The sequence below is a fragment of the Protobothrops mucrosquamatus genome, unplaced genomic scaffold (assembly GCF_001527695.2).
Source record: "Protobothrops mucrosquamatus isolate PMUCROS unplaced genomic scaffold, P.Mucros_1.0 scaffold3010, whole genome shotgun sequence".
In the NCBI taxonomy this organism is placed as follows: Eukaryota; Metazoa; Chordata; class Lepidosauria; order Squamata; family Viperidae; genus Protobothrops; species Protobothrops mucrosquamatus.
In genome coordinates this window covers 94883-112977 of record NW_015389026.1, presented here as the reverse complement: position 1 = coordinate 112977, position 18095 = coordinate 94883, and positions in this window count along the sequence as shown.

The window sequence follows — 18095 nt, the reverse complement described above, 5'->3', positions numbered from 1 at the left end:
CATTAAATGGTATATACTGTACAAAATTAGCCATTGGAAAATAATGACTGAAATTTTATTTTGAAAATATTTTCTGCTAAAATATTACTTTTTACCTAAGCACTGATGATGCCAACAATATAAGTTTAATATTCACAAGTCTGACCTATTCTTAAGAATAATTCAATGTGAATGCAGACCATATTATAGCTATACTATTCTTCAAAAGATAGTCTTTGTCTTAGTATTCAGTGATAAATAATGAAATTTGATGTTAGCTATCCTCGTTTGATGGATGATGTTGCTCCTTGTTTGGCAAATGAGTTCCATTCCAGTGACCATGTTGTTAAATGAAATGGTCACTAAGTGAACGTGTGGTGTGTGTGTGTGTATGGTGTATGTAAGTGTGTGTGTGTGTGTGTGTGTGTGTGTGTGTGAGAGAGAGAGAGAGAGAGAGAGAGAGAGAGAGAGAGATTGATGGTTGCTGCAATCCTCATTTAGATGAAGTTTATTCTCTCACTCTGGTGTATGCTGTTGTCAGCCTCACAAAATTTGGTCATAAATGTGCGTATTGGTTGAAAAAATGAATTTATTACCATCATATTTGCAAATGATTGCTGAGATACTTGCTATAGGAGAAGTGGCTGTACAATAAATTATTTTTCTCATTTAATACATCAGGCTAATGTTGCTTAACTGCTGAGTGTGTGTAAAAACACTTGCAAGTAAAATCATCCAAATCTACTTGGTATGTTGAGATGAAGATGTAAATGACAAGTTGTATAAGATGTACTCTTGTTATACCTCAGCACAATGTAGGAAAAATGCTTATGAATAAGACCAAACAAAATAGAAGATCTACTATAGGAAAAATTATGAAGTCCAGTTCAAGTTTTGTACTTGAGCAGTTGCTTAGTTTTGGGATTCCAATATGTATTTCCAAAGAAAGCAGAGGGAGCCTCCAAGTTAGATGTTCTTGTTTAGTAATAAGCAGCAGAGGAAAGATGGGCCATGTGTAACTTCAGAGACAGTCTCTTTGTCCCAATTATTTAAAGGAGGACTGTTATATCTGCATTGAAGATACCACTAGATTGCAGCATAGCTGCAGCTTTCTGTATCTCTCTGCTGCCATCCAGGTTTTTGCAGCCTACATCTGGAAGGCCTAATTTATCAACTGTAAAGCAATAAGATAAGATTTTACCATAGTTGAACTGATAAAACAGAATAACGGTCACCTTGCAGGTCCAATTAAATGCTATTCCTTAACACAGTGCTTTTCAACCTTGACAGTGTTAACATGTGGGGATTTCAGCTCTCAGAATTCCACAGGCAGCATGGCTGGGAATTGAAGCCCGCACCTCTTAAAGTTGCCAAGGTTGAAAAACACTGCCTTGACATACAAAATGCATGTGAATTCTAGTAAAAATCTTGAGATGAGGTAATCTGGCAAAAGATGTTTCAAAGGATGCTTTCTGGGTTAAACATTTTTCAGTCTATACATAAACTCTATTTTCCCTCTTGAATTACTACCACTATCTCCTAAAGTTGGTAGGCAGGCATTTATTAATTTTATTTTATGTAAATGATGCTGTTTTACTGTGTTAGACATCAATTGGATTAAGACATGATTTCCAGGCTCTTTTATCTTAGTGCAATCAACAACCATTACAATATAAATTATGAAAAAGACTTTTTAAAAAGGGGCCCAAAATAAGGAAGTGGATGTTAAATAATTACAGTCTAGAAAGTATGTGTCTGAGTGCAGATAGTATATTATATTATGTCCTCAGTGATCTATGAGGACTATATTTAACATGCCATCATTCTAATGGTGCTCAATTTATATTTGCAGCAACAAAAATGCTAAGCCCTGAACACAATTGCTGTCTGTAATATAATTTGGCCTTATACTAACCCAGCAGAACGAGCACTGAAATACAGCCTATCTATTGGAAATGGAGATAATAAATAAAGGCATGATAATGGCTAGATATTTTTGAACTATGGCTGAAATCACATTTTGTTGGTTCTGATTTAACTCTCCTGGTACTAATAGATAGGCTTCTGTTTAACTGGAAATGTTCATGGTCAAATGGTCAGTAATTACAGCCTCTCCTTGTATAGCTATGCTTTAAGGGGACATGCAAAAGCCAAGTCAAGGATTAAATAAAGTGTTCAGAGTATGGACTAGGAAATACGAATTAAGCAAACCATATTTTTCACTCTGTGCATTTGCATACAGCAACATTTGAAGGGAGTTTGAAAAAGGTGCCACTATCACACAATAGTCCATACCATATATAATATGGTATATTATATAAGATATATAATGTCTTTTAAAATTTATCTTTCATTCATTTATACTTTTTATATGGCTATCTACTTGCCATATACTTGTCTCATTAGGTATCAGAGATTTTAAATGATTAAAAATACATTTAGGAATTAACAGCACTGGGAACAATAACTTATACATTAAAACAGCTCGCAGTGCCCAGTCCTTGGGGGGGGGGAATCAGGTCTTTCTAAAAGTTGGCAGAGTTGGGTGGGGAGGATGTCACCCGATGTTAGAGAAGATGCCGTTCCACTGGGCAAGGGCAGAGAGAGAAGGGATGCCTCCTGAGATCCATAAAATGACATTGTTTAATGGATTTATTTATTTACTTACTTACTGTGCTTACAGGCGACTCCAATCAAAATTGGCTAGAAGCAATGACCCATGTATGTTGTATTGCAATTTCTATAAATCCAATCACACTCACTAATAGTCACCATTCCTAAAGGGTTAGTCAGGAAGGTCAGATAAATGTTATATAAACATCTTTTATCAGATGTGAAGGTTACAGCAACAGTTTATTAAACAGCCCTGTAACATCCAACAAAAGATTATGTTATTAGCTGGGAAAAGATAAAACACTCGGAGATAGGCTCCTGAATTTATTGAAAAAGTATTAGAATGTTGCCTTTGCGGTCAGTTCCCATAATTATATTATTCTTTTGGGCAAAGGCTAAGAAACAACAACCTTCTAATCCCCTTTCTAGCTTCCCCTCTTTCAAAATTTTCTCCTCTAGTCTTCTAAGATATTGGTACTACAGTGTGTGAATATCTTTCCACAATATTCAGTGAGAGAGTGCAGAGAAAAGTAACAAAGAATATAAAAGATTTGGAAGCTAAAACATACGATGAAAGGTTGAGGCAATTAGAGATGTCTAGCTAGCCTAATGAAGAGAAGGATTAGGAGGTGATACAATAGCAGTCTTCCAATACTTGAGGGGCTTTCACAGAGGAGTCAATTTTTATTTTCCAAAACATCTGAGGGCAGGACAGGAAGTAAGAGATGGAATCTAATCAAGGAAAGAATCAGCCTAGAACTAAGGAGAAATTTCCTGACAATGAGAACAATTAATCAGTGGAACTGCTTGCCTCTGGAAGTTGTGGGTGCTCCATCATGGGAGTTTTCAAGAAGAGACTCAATAGCCATTTGTCTGGAATAGTAGAGGTCAGGATCTTCTGTAAGGCTGTGGTCTACCCATGGGTAGGGGTTGGACTAGAAGACCTCAAAAAGGTCCCTTCCAAACCCTTTATTCTATGTTCTATTTTCTTTTACAGACCACCCTTATAAACAATAAAGCTGAAACTTTATCAATAGAAATCAATAGAAGATATTTTACATTTTCATCTTTAAAATAATGCTGCTATAAAGAAAAGGCTATAAGCCCTTGGAGGTAATCCAGGTCAAGAAACAGACACCACAAGTTTAACTGGCACTATAATTTGTTGATATATTGTAGGCTGTAGAACAGAATCTTGAAAGCCTGGCTGTGTTTTCCCTTCCCTCCCTTTTATATGCTAGCAAGATAGGGCAGAGTCTGTTTGTGTTATTTTATTTTATTTTATTTTCCCAGCTTAAAACACATTTTTCTAACTGTTGCTATGTAACTGTTCCAAGGTCATCTCTGTGCCTGACTACAAAGGCGAAGGAATAATTTGGAGGATGGGCCTGTGGAAATTAGAATCCTCTTATTTTTTTAAATGTTCAAAACCATGTCCTTTTTTCATTTCAAACATTCAGCAGTGATGGGTTTCTCTATATTCTTGCTTCACTGTTTAGAGTAATATTGTTCAAACTATCAAATCAACAATTTTTTTTCACAGGGTTCTTATTATGAATCTGATGACCAGTAAAACTTGTAGTTTGTGTTCATTAACTTATATGGAAGAACAGGTGTGTATCTTCTTTGCTGCTATGTATGCGAAAGAGAGAATTTAAAAAGTCTTATAAACTGTGTTTTTACTAGTTCCATACTGGTATTTCCAGTGACTTTGGATATATTTCTGTTGACTCCTAAAACCTTGTATCGCATTTTATTGTGTGTATGTGTGTGTATGTATACACTATATGTGCACACATAACTATAATAGTTGAATGAAAAGTATGTCTCCAGTGGTATAAGTTGCCAACAGATGGGAGTGCTGATGGGTTGGAAGTTTTGTTCAATTGGCAGGAAGTTGCTGTGAGAAAAGTTTGTGTGGTGCTTTAAGAAATAAGACATGATTGAATTTTTGAATGCTCAAGGTGGTGATTATGTGAAGAAATAAGTATGAGTAACAATAGAGTTCATTCCAAGCATTGTTTTCCTATTCCGTTTATTAAAATACTGACATTTGCTCTCTAAATAAGAGGAATTACTTTTCATTCATAGATAGGTAGGTGCTCTTTCTTTATATAATTTAACTTATAGAGACATAGAGCTATTTTGATGATAAGGCAAACATTACCTTCGAAAAAGAATCCTCATATGCATATTTAACACAGTGTCTTCTATCTGATGACCTCCAGACAGGCTGATACTAGAAATTCCACTAATAGCTAGAATGATCAGAAGTCATGATGGTTGGGAATTCCAGGAGCTGAACCCCGATTCATGATTTTGCATGTGTGCCTAAAACCATTTTTGTGAGATGACCACTTTGAATGGTCCTCTTTTGACATACCAAGATAAAATGAAATATAAAACGCTTCTGTCTTTGTTCTGATATTTCATATTTTATCTATTAGAAACTAGGGATTTTCTAGTACTGCAGACTTCCTGCTTTGTTATTTCTATTGCATCCTAGCAAAAAGTTCTGTGGAGATTTCTGATTAGTTTTTATTGTTTTGATTGGTTTCAAAAGTTTGCATTTTTTTTTCTTACCACAGGGTTTAAGTATTAATTTTGAAAGCAACTATACTCCCTAACATTGTGTGAGAAATCTGCAAGGGTATAACAGATCAGTGAAAAACAAATTAGTTTCTCTGCCACAAAAAGGGGAAATAGCTGATACAGTGGTGCTGCCTTCTTTCTACTTTTAGTGAATCTTTATCAAATATATTGGTGGTAATTATCTCCTGAAATGTCTTTGAAGTCAGAATGCACCTGGCAAATTTTCACAATGAAGTGGGACTGTCTTAGTACTAAAAGTATTTTCTTTGTGTAAAACAAAGATTTGTTTGTTTGTTTGTTTGTTTATTTATTTATAAAATGTATTATGGCCATCCAACTCACTCACAGTGATACGGGGCAGTTTAAAGAAGTGAAACCCCAAATAAAAAACCCAATAAATTCCCAATCCCCTGGTGACAGCAGTCAAACAAACTGCTTGATGGGCTCTGTCTCACCCTGTGATCTCCAGGCCTCTTGGCAAAACCGGATCTTCAGGGCCTTTTGAAAGAGTAACAAGAAGGGAGCCAATCCTATCTCCATGGGGATGATATTCCACAAGAAGGAAGCCACCATGGAGAGGACCCATTTTTTGGTCCCACCAGATGGACCTCCTTAATAGAGGGAACCTATCTGTTGGGTCGGGTGGATGTAAGGGGAAAAGACAATTCTTCAGACAACCTGGCCTCAAGCCATGTAGGACATCAAAGGTGATAATCAGCACTTTGAGTAGTCCTACAAGAGAAGTGACACGTGTGCAAATCTAGACTTGCTCAAAACCATGTGGGTTGCCACATTTTGTACTAACTGAAGCTTCTAGATACTTTCAAGGACAGCCCCATGTAGAGGGCATTGCAGCATTCAAGACGGGAAGAACATGGGTGACCATGAGCCAGGCTTATTGATCTAGGAAAGGGGCATAACCAATGTACAACTGATAGTTGCGCAAAGGCCCTGGTGGCCACAACTGCCAACTGCTCCTCAAACAGGAGTCGTGAGTCCAGAAGAACCCCCGGATAACATACTGGGTATGTCTGGGGCAGTGCAACCCATCCAAGGCCAAAGATGGCAATTCCCCGGGTACAAAGAACCCAAAACCCAAAACCATTCTGTCTTGCCAGGGTTCAGTTTCAGCCTATTGCTCCCCATCAGCCCTTAAAAGCTTCCAGGTCGCAGCATTGCTTAATTCACCATAGGTTGAGACATAAATCTGAACAACGTCAGCATACTGAGGAAATCTCACCCCATGGTGATGCATCATCTCACCCAGTGGTTTCAGTAGATGTTAAACATAAGCAGAAAAAGTACTGACCCCTGCAGGACCCTGCAAAGCATGGGGAAAGGGCTGGACATGCACTCCCCAGGAACACTAACTGAGAACAGCCAGTTCTCACAGAAGGACATTAACCAAGTCAACACAGTGTCCCCTCCTCCCAACCCACAAGCTACTTCAGAAGGACACCATAGTCAATGGCATCCAAGACCAAGAGGTCAAGGAAAGACAGGCTGGCTGCACCGCCCTATCTCGCTCTCCTCAGAGATCATCAAAAAGCACAATTAATGCTGTTTCTGTCCCATATCCAGGCTTGAACCCCAACTGAAAAGGAGGTTCCTTTCATAATCCATTTCATCCAGGAACCTCTGGAACTGAGCATAACCACCTGATCAACAACCTTCCCTAGAAAGGGAAGATTGGAGACACGCTGAAAATTATTCAATTGCATGGAGATTAGCTATGGCCTCTTAAGAAGAGGGTAGACCACAGCCTTCTTAAAAGGCTAGGGCACCAGCCCTTCCCACAGAAATGCATTAATCACTGTCAGAACTCACCCAAAGTCATCTCCCAGTAAACTTTCACAAGCTACGAGGGACATGGACCAAAGACATAGGTGATTGCCCTCGTATTCCCTAAGATCCTGTCCACTTCTTCAAGAGCAACAGGGTCAAACCATTTTCAGATAACTCAGGGTTAACTCATGATTTTTAACTCAGGGTTAACTCATGATATTTTATATGGAATAATATATAATATTATTAATTTATTTAGTAATTTTATGACTACCATCATATAACAATTTAAAATACAACACAACAAAAAATAACCAACATCAATAACATAAAATAGCTTCTGAGAGTATTTGTAAGGACTCATATTTACATCAGCCATGAAACAGGCTTACCCACGCTGCCAGAGCTGCAGGCTAGAAGGCAAAGCCAAGTTTTTAATACTTTGTAAAAGGCCAAGAGAGACTTTTTTGAGCATGTAGATCTTCCCATTCTTTGTCTCTCTCACTAGCTGTCTTTCTCTTTTCTAATGCACAAAGAACTTAGAAACTAGCCATTCTTCGGACAGCATGCCAGATACAGAGGAGCACATATACCTTTCAGCTCTTCCTCAAACTTTAATGGCACAAATATATATTTTTTTAGTTCTGGAAAATACTTGAGCTACCACCGGTCTCCAGAAGGCTGTCTGCTGCCCTTTGTTATACCTATATTCACTTTTCTCATACAATTATGACAAAGTATTTTACGCTGGAGGCAACTATGCTACCGAGAAATGAAACTAATCAAATCTGATAATTGGAGTCATCTCTAGAAGACTTCTGAATGATAGTTCACAATTCCTCCAATATATATTTGAACAATGTAGATATTCAACACCAAGACTGAAATAGAATGAAACTTATGCTTCTGTAAATGTTCTTTTAACAAATCTCACTCTGTATGTATCCCTGACAATTGTAATACAAGTAATCCTCAACATATGACCACAATTGATCCCAAAGGTTTTGTCTGTTGATAAGTGAGACTTTTGTTAAGTGACTTTTGCCCCACTTTATCACCTTTCTTGCCACAATTGTTAAGTGAATCAACTGCAGTTGTTAAGTTAGTAACCTGGTTGTGAAGTGATTCTGGCTTCCCCATTGACTTTGCTTGTCAGAAGGTCACAAAAAGTGATCACATGCCCCCGGGACACAGCAACTGTCATAAATATGAACCAGTTGCCAAGCGTCCGAATTTTGATCACATGACCATGGGGATGCTGCAATGGTCCTAAGTGTGGGAAGCGGTCATAAGTCATTTTTTTCAGTGCTGTTGTAACTTCAAACGGTCACTAAACAAATGGTTGTACATTGAGAACTATCTGTAAATAAGGGGGGCAAATGAAATATACGATGTTACTTAAAGTTTGACTTTTCCAAACATGGGGAATTCTTCTCCCCTTCCTATCGGGAATACTGTTGTGAATGTGCACGGCATCACACCAAGCATAAAAATCAGTGTTTGAGTAGTAACATCATATCATTAATAAAGTCAGGCAGTATTCATATTGATATGTGGATGTATTAAAAATGTACATCTCCAGCAAGAATATTTCTATACAGTGTAACCCTATGTCTGGGGCAGTGCAACCCTATGCATTATTTAGAGATTATTTCCAACAGTCAAGGCCATATACTAATTAGGAGAGTGGAAGTTAAGAAGGACGAATGTTTTAAAATAAAGAAATAGCATAATATTAGCACAATAGGGTGGAAGCATGGGTATGCCGACCATCTCATCACACAAATGCTGCAACTTATGCACTTTGCCAAGACAGAAGTACATACATAATCACGGTATGAGACTTTTAATGAGATTTTCACTGTACACACTGTTGTTATTTTGGCATCACTGCAGTTTGCTGCAGATACTCTGGAAGGAGGTAACTAAAAAAATGTATGTTGGTATTCTGTAGAAAATTTTTCCAGTAACAGATCCACAGAAAAGTTCCAAATCTTCTTAGAGAAAATTAAGTCTTAAATCACTCTTCTGAGAACTGAAGAAGCTTCTTGGATGCGAAGCGAAACATCTTCAAGGAAAAAACAAAGAAAGTCCAGTTGATTTTTGAAAAGCACCTTAGGGACAACCATGACCTGGATGACTGAGAATCTCCATAGACACTCTTCTGAGATATAATATTAATTTTGCAGCACAGTATTATTAAAGATGCCTTGCAACAGATATTGCTTTATAGTTTACATCTTCTCTTGGATTCTCATCTTAAAGCAGGCTTGGAATTTGAATACACAACCTCATAACACATTTTAATTGTGATTCTCAGTTTTGTGTTTGAATTAAAAATAGCAGCTGTATCCTGAATATTTTTGGAAAGTGATTACCAGACAATACTCAGTAAGAGTTTGGATTTTTCGCCCAAGTTTTCTGAAAACCCAGAAAGATAAATTTGCTGAAGATATTGTCTTCCTAATCACCAGAATTAAAAAGTAACCTTAAGAGACAAATAATTCGAAACATGGAAGTTTAAGGAACATAAAGATTCCATATTTAAATTCCTAATACTGTACTGGAATGTACAGTCAATGCTTTTTTTCTTTAAAAAAAGGTGCCGGAACTCACACACGTCATACAATCTGGCTTGCCTACCCTACAAGGTTCCATCCAAAAAAGGTGCCGGAACTCCGTTCTGGGCATTCTATGAGAAAAAAAGCCCTGTGTACAGTACAGTACAAAGCAAACTTGGGTGAATTGTTTGGACCAAATTACATTTCCCCTTTTCTTCACAAATAAGGATTGTTGAGTATGTATGCTCAAAAACTTCCAAACTTTAAAAAATAGCCCTACTAGTGCCTTTAGTTTTCCTTTGTGTTCTTCCTTCTAGTACTATTAAATTTCCAATTGGGAAAGGAAGAAAGCTTGTTTTGAGAAAGACTGGTGATGATTGTTGTTAAGGCTGAGCTAATGACAACCCAAGCTTAATTTTCTAGTGTTCTTAACTTGAGATTTAAAAATCACACTAGTCCCATATATATTTCTTGTCCCACCTCTTTTCCACTTGCTTTTCTTTTGGAAACATGCGCATTGGTATGCATGTGTGGAATTAAGCTGCTGTTTGTTTTAGAAAATACAGAAACAGTGTTTATGTGTAATTACAACATTTGAAAGTAGAAATTGTGCTACAAATTAGTTTACAGTATAAACCCATTAATAAGGGGCCTTGCTTTGCTTAACTAACAAACTATACATGTAGAACAAAACCTCATGAATACTAAATCTGGGCATACATTTTATTCTGCCACAATTCTTGTATTCTGTACTCTTGACTTTAAATAGTCTAGTCTGAATCACTGTTCATTCTGGCTGGCAGATATTTTGAGGATTATATTTCATTCCTTCTCTGTATAACTGAATTTGATTTAGATGACATCATGGAAAGAAGTCAGAATAGAAAAATAGGTATTGATTATTAAAGCTGTTGCTCTCACAACACAAAACTAATACACCCATGGAAATAAAATCAGTTATTTTAACAGCAAGCAGGACACTCCTGTCACAGTCAGGTAGCAAATTCAGGCTGTTCAAGATGGTTAAATAAGTTGCAATTTTATGCGCACGTGTCCAAGAGAAAGCTTCACGAACTCCTTGGAACTTAGTGCTGAGCATAACTGATAACTGATAAGTTATGCATAACTGATGCATAACTTTATCAGTCATAAATGGAGTGGAAACTCTGCAGCAGCAGCAGCAAATAATTGTAATCACATTTTGTACTTGGTTAGATGCTCCCAGTATCTGCATGTATATATCCATTTGACTTTTACCCTATTCTTCTATTATATTATTATTTCTAATATAACAATCTGCTATAGTAATTAGCATAACCTGTTTTCCCACCGTTTGCTTCTCTTTGTTGCATGCCAGAGAATAGATACAGCTCTCAACAAACATCAAAATAAGCGAAGGTTTTGCTTTAAAAACAACAAAACAAGTGAACATTTGAACAAAAATGCAGTACAGCAAATGTATTTTTCCTATTGTTTTACGCTTTTTTGTAACACACACGCACAGCTCATTGTGTACAAATTAACTGCAAAAAACCCTCATACATGAGAGTGTCTATAAAATTCAAACTGCATGCAAATTTACCACAGAGGGAAAGAATCCTGCTGCATGCCGTAATTAAACTCTCTGTGTGAGCCAAAGAAAATGCAGTACTGCCTCTGATTGCACACTTTTTTAGAAAAAAAAAATGCCCCAATGCCACTACATTCAGTCACATAATTCAATTCTATGCAGTGGATAATCAAATAATAAAAACTATAATTAAAATATAAAATGCCAACCATTTCATCTGCATTTATAAGGGCAAAAGGTGATACTTTTATCATATACTATCGAAGGATCAGCAGGATCAAGAATCTGGTGGTGCTTTTTAACTTAGGAGCATGCTATCTGGATATTATAGCAGGCTGATAGACTACTGATTAGTTTTTAGGCACAATTCAAAGTGAACTATAAAGTCCTAAGTGGTATGGAACCAGTTTACTTGAGATTGGCTTTTTCCCATGAGCACATACAATTATTGGTGTTAGGGTTAGGGTTTGACCATGGCAAAATGAGGAGCTGGTGAGTAGACAGCTCTTCAGAACTCTTCCCTGGGCAAGGAGAAGATTTGGGATCACTCTCAAATGCTCTAGGCCCAGGGTAGGCAACTCGGCTCTTTTATGACTCGTGGACTTCCTGACTCAGGAATTCTGGGAGTTGAAGTCCACGAGTCATAAAAGAACCGAGATTGCCTACCCCTGCACAGTAGGTCTTCCTAAAGAAGCCATAAATAGTGGTCTTCAGTGGGTTTAGAGCTCTGGGAGACAAGGGATAATATCTTTGCCCAAACTGTGGCTGACATCTTTACACACACAGGATTTACATAATTCTTTTCTTAACCACTTCTGACAATTATTATTATTAACTGTTTTTCAAATATTAAGAAGCTTCAGAATGGCAAGTTTTATCAACTTGTCTCTTAGCGAAAGAAGTTGATAGCCCTCTCAGGTAAACAAGACAGGAAACATGACTAGATGAGCTAATTCTATTTCATTATAAGGTCATATTACCAGAATCTTGCAATTCTGAAGGAATAAACTTCCCACTACCACTTTTAACCACCTGAACAATTAGGGTAGGTTCTTCCTAAATTTCTTTTTCTGGCTGTTAATCCATTGGAGACTCCTGTTTCTCTTATTAGATTTTTTTTCCCAGGGAGCATCTGGTTCCCTCATTCCCCAAAGTCATCTACAGATTTCATTACAGGACTTTTATCCAACTTTAAGCACACACACAAAAAAACTGTATTGAAATAAACAGCAAAAGGTTTGATTTTGGAGTTACAGATGGACTAAGGATTCAGATAGATTTGAAAGCAAATTTGAAATTAATTTTAAGAACTTTCCATTGAAAAATATTGTTGTTTCCTAAAAAAAAACATGATAAGATGGGATTAGGAAGTTTGGGCACTAAAGGGAACCAGAAGGAACTAAAAAATTAATAAAAGGAGAACACTTAAATTTGACACACTAATACACCATGGAGCAAAATACTCTAACTTTGGATGAATTGAAAGATATTTGGGAGCAATGGACTCAGAAGTTAATTTAAGTTTGTCTGATAATATAGATAAACTGGATTTAAAAGAGTTTATAGAAGAGGAACAAATTTTATTGGATAAGATTGAGGCTAAGGCTGATTTGAACTGGATTTAAAAATGATATGTTATAAGAATGGTATGGAAAAAGATGTTACATTGGATACATAAATGAAACCAGCTGATATAGCAATAATGAAAAGGGATATACAAATAACAAACCAAAGATTTGGATAACTTTATTAGTTTGGATTTACAAATGAGACTTTTTAAAGTTTTGAAGCATTTTCTAAGATGTTAAAGAGTAAATGAAAAAAAAAGGTCTGGCACATTATTTAAAGGGATTAAAGATCAAGATTGTTAAAAGCAAAAGGAAGAAATATAAAGTTTTTTTCCAAGAAAAAAAAATGAAGTTGGGTTATTTGATCAAGGTATGAGGTTGTTTCTGTAACCTTTAATGGACTTTTGCTGAATGACGTGGTTTATATTTTATAGATAAGAGATAGCACATGGGGAGATTTTTTGTGGTATTTTCAGAGAAAGTGATAAGTTACTGGGTTAAAAGTAAAGGGAAGGAAGATGAAGTTGATTTATTTGATTAAAGTTAAAATATATATGGTAATCCTTAAATGGTGTTTTGCTGACTAGGATCCAAACAAAGATTTAAGAAGTAGTTTATAGATCAGGGATAAGGGATATGAGATTTTTGTTGTATTCTCAGAGAAGATAAGTTATTGAAATTGTTTGTACTTCTTGTGATGAAGGGGAAAATCATTTATTTATGTATTTTTCTTTATCTTTACTATGCTTTTATTTTTCCTTTTTTCTTTTCTTTTCTGCACTTTCTACCTTTTCATTCTTTTATATTTTTTAATTTGTTTTTTATCTACGCAACTGTAAACTTTAATAAAAATTTTATTAAAAAAAGGATGGGTAAAGTAATAGTTTTTCTTAGATAACGGCATGTCTTTATATACAGTACTATATTTTTTGAGTCTCTGGAGGCAGCACTATCTTGCTGAGTTTGGAAGCTAAGTAGGATCTAACTTGGAGTAAAACTATGTCCTAGAAGAAAATAAACTACTTTCCAGCTATTGCCAAGAAAACTCCATTGATATATCCGTAAAATGATCAGATGTCGAGCCACTGTTAATTCATAACCATAGCCAGTTTCTTTGGTTCATGGCAATGCTAAATTGTAGTCAAATAGCTTATTACTTTATATTACACTGCATTCTTTTAGGAGTTACTATTAGAATTGGAAATACTTGTCCAGATATCTGAAGACAATGAATTAATGAATTATTAGTATAAAATTATCTAATTGTAATTTCATTTCAGTAATTTCATTGTTAATGGTGACTATGCATTTGTTGTTCCTCATAAAACATATTAATAGAAGAATCCAGAAACAGAATAGAAAATCGGAGCAAGGCATTTCCTTAGTATGATGTGCTTATTTCTGAAATTGTTTTGCAACAGCCATTACAATAGCAATTCAGAGTAAGTGGTGCATTTCTAAGATCCTACTTACAGAAACCAAAATACAACCCTGACACACAAATAAAAGAATGTTAAATAGTAATCTGTTTTATTGGATTTTTTAAAAAATAGAAATAAATATTTTTCCCTCTGTACTATCACTTATTTTGAAGGCCTAAACTTTCCTGAATACAAAGAAATTAAAGAAGCATGATTTTGTGCAATTTAGAAATTTGAGTGCATAATTCATAATTCATTTATTTTATTAAATGAATTTATATATCAGCCCAACACACACATAGGTGATTCTGTGTGGCTTACAACATTTAAACAATCCAACTATAGAATAAAAACCTATGTAAAAAGCATACCCCACCCCTCATGGCAGAAAAAACACAATCACTTGATCGGCTTCATTTCTATTGATGGTCCTCACTGCCTGCTATTAAAACCACATTTTTGGGGCCCTTAGGATCAATCCATTCACCAATAAGATTTCTTAAAAGCAGTTCTGCTTTGAAATCCATTTCTTTGCTTAGCATTAAGTTACAAGAAAAATATATATGATTTTTAAAAGATTTTATCCAGTCATGTTATACTTTAATCAGTTATTATTTACTTTAACTGAGTAATAAATTATTATTCCTTGAAGTGTAACTGCAAAATCAATTTTATTACATTAATAACACTGTACATATTGAGTACTTGTTTTTCTCGGAAACACATGGGGAAATGTCTGTTGCTCTAATCCTATTAAAAATAATCTTAGATGAAAATATGAAAGTACAGAAAAACTGGTGAAAGGAACTCAAAATTCTACTAAATTGCCTAGAAAAATTGTTTGATTTTTCTCTTCCCTCACTTGCAGATTGAAAGATTGCTTAAATAAGCGAGGGGGGGGGGGCAAACAAGCAATTTCTGTAAACAAACTCTCCTGTGCCTGACCTGTTTTTTCTCACCACATTGTAGAGCAGAGATTGGAGTGAAAGGGATTACAAAAGAGTAAGCAAGTACACAATGGGGAATATACCAGACTGTTTGCACAACATGCTTGCAACTATCAGCCCTGAGCATGCTTGGGGCTGCCAGCATCATTGCATTCCTTTTGATATGTATTACCCATTGTGTACCTGCTTGCTCTCTCTAATCTCTTTTACTCCAATGAATGTAAATATAAACATTCTCTTCTTACTAATTATGCCAGTACTGGGGTGAGCTTTCCAAAAGGTGGAGGAGTCGGAAAGGAAAGCACAGTTGCAGTCACATGATTTCCATATAGGGGAAAATGATTTACTTAATGAGAGTTGCTGGTCCCAATTGTGGTTGCTAAACAAGGACCACCTGTATATAACAAGCAAGTCATTATTATGACTTCAGCTTCCACAAATCTAATATTTGTTTTGACTTTAAGCAAATATGTAAACACTTATTTACATATTGATAATTATATGAAATGCTGGATTTTCATTAAATCAATTGCAATTCTGAACTTTTGTGTCAATAAGATCAGGATTTTTATTTTAACAGAAATGGGTTGCAACCTTGTATGAAATAAATACATTAGCATTCACTGCAACAACTATGCCCTCAGGTTCCTATATACCTGTATTTTTTAGAAGTAAATCCTATTGAACTCAATAGGTTTTCTGAACAGCATATATAAAAACAATTGGACACTGTCTGCAGATCCCGCATATAAACATTTTGTTTTATCAATGAAACATCTGCTTGTTTCATTTTATGTACTAAGTGAACATTTAATTCATTTTCTGTACAACATGTTGGAACTGAATTTAAATCAGCAGTGTCAATACTACATAGATGTTTATTACGGCTTCCTATTAAATCTTCAAGAAATGCAGAATGGTATATTGGATTTTTAAAAATTATTCTAGTAAAGGAATGATGACATTTTGTTGGTTTATGGTTTACACTTGAGCATTATTTTTATGCTTCCTGTAGCATAGCTATCAAGTTATTTAACAGACCTTTCATCGACAATATCTGTACTGTATTTTTTAACTACAATGTATCTAATTTAAGAATTGGGTATGGAGTATGCAGCAATTTTCAATTTTAGGTAGAAAGTTTGTTTTTTAAAGTAAAGATGACAGTGTATTTATTTGGGAACAGGTCCCACATAGGCGCAGAGAGAATTGCACTGAAAAAGATTTATATTTGGCAGGTGTTAAATTTTTTGAAAGAAATCCAGAAACCACTTATCGTTGCACCATATGCTTTCAGTTTAATGCAAAAGAGTTTTTGTCCAATGCTGGCATCTCCTCCAATTCTTCCCTTTGCATTCATCTTTTTTTTTTTAATTGCCTGTGGCAGAAGTGAGGATCTATTTGCCAACTTCGTTTCCTTTTCATTCCAGATGCTACATCTCCCAGACCATATCATCCAGCACTCACTTTTGAGCAGTCAGTGCCAGGATCGGCTATTAGTAAATTTAAATTAACTGCAGTTAGTGTAGTGGGACAGATGTATTATGCAATTCCAGAGGAACAGGTGAGCAGGATTTTTTTTTTATGATTTGGAGCATGGCAGCGCTGCAGCACTATCAGAATTTGCAGCATTTCCTCCCTCCTTTCATAGAATTAGGGAAAAAGACTATTTTCTCAGGCATTAAAAACAAAAAAAAAAACCCAACCGGCAGAATCTGTTTTTAAGGCAACATTTGACTTTTACCCACGCCCACTCAAATTATTTCACTGGACTAATTCTTTCACGACGAAGCCCCAGAGGGCATCCGTTAGTTTTGTTGTTGTTGTTGTTGTTGTTGTTATTTTTGAAAGCTGAGATGTTACAGTATAATAGCAGAGCTGGCACATTCGCCTCCTTAGTGACAGCAGCTGTCGCTATAGGCGGTGGGGGGATGGCGACAGCTGAAGAAGAAGAAGAAGAAGAAGAAAAAAGCTGTGTGTGTACAACCGAGGGGCTGCATGGCTCACTGGCTCTGTGGTAGCGGTACCCTTTGTCGCCGCCGTCGCCTTTGGCGTTGGAGAGCGAAATGGAGGTGCCAAATCAGGCGGGGTGTGGGAAAGGAAAAGCGAGGGACAGGCGGGGCTGAAACATAAGGTCTGCAGATCGCCGCATGCATTAACTCACTCCCGGCGCCTGAGCCGCCTTCAGCGGCCGCTATTCCCGCCTCGCTCCAGCGCCCAACCAGCCTCGTCAACTCCCGTCTCCCGCTAGCTTGAGGAGGAGGAGGAGGAGGAGGAGAAAAATTGCTCCGAGAGCGCCATCCCCCCTCAGGCTGAAGAGCAGAGCCAGGCGCCCGGTGGATTACATGCCTACATTTCTCTAGTTCTCAATCTCGGAAGGGGAGGGAGGGGAACCAAAACAAATCGGAAAAAACGGGGAGGGAGGTAAAGGGAAAGAATTGCCAGCCTGCTCAAGAAGGATATTTCTTTCCCCTCCGTTTCTGGCTTGCCGCCCAGTGATCGAACTGCCCTTGGAGATTTATAGCAGGGAAGAAGCCCCGAGAGATGGAAATCCGTGCAAGAGCCGCGGCTGGGCCCCGCATTGCTTGAAAGGCGCGCTGAGGAGACCCACGCGCACGCCCTCTCCCGGAGCCCGACAGGGGCCAGCCGCGCCATGCCGACCCGCATCCACAGAGCAAGTCCTCGGGCGCAATGAGGCAGCCGCTCGCCGCCCAAGGTTGACGCTGTGGCGGCTCCCCTCCGCTCGGGGGCTACTTCGCCTCCTCCTCCTCCTCCTCCTGCTGCTGCTGTTATCAAAGGAGGGAGCCGGCGGCTCCCGGCGTTAGGCGCGAAGCCGGCAGGAGCCGGGGGTGTAATTGCCCGCTGGGCTTGGCTGTTCTTGGGCTTCTTGGCAGGAGAGGCAGCGCCGAGGAGCTCTGCCCGGCGATGCCTTTGTGCGGTCCCAGCTCCTCGCCGAGGAGAGGAATCGGCGCCCAAAGGCGGCTGCTGCCCGTCTGACCGACTGCGGCTACTTTGCGCGACGACCAGCCTCTTTCCTCTCCTCTCTTCTCCTCCGGGCC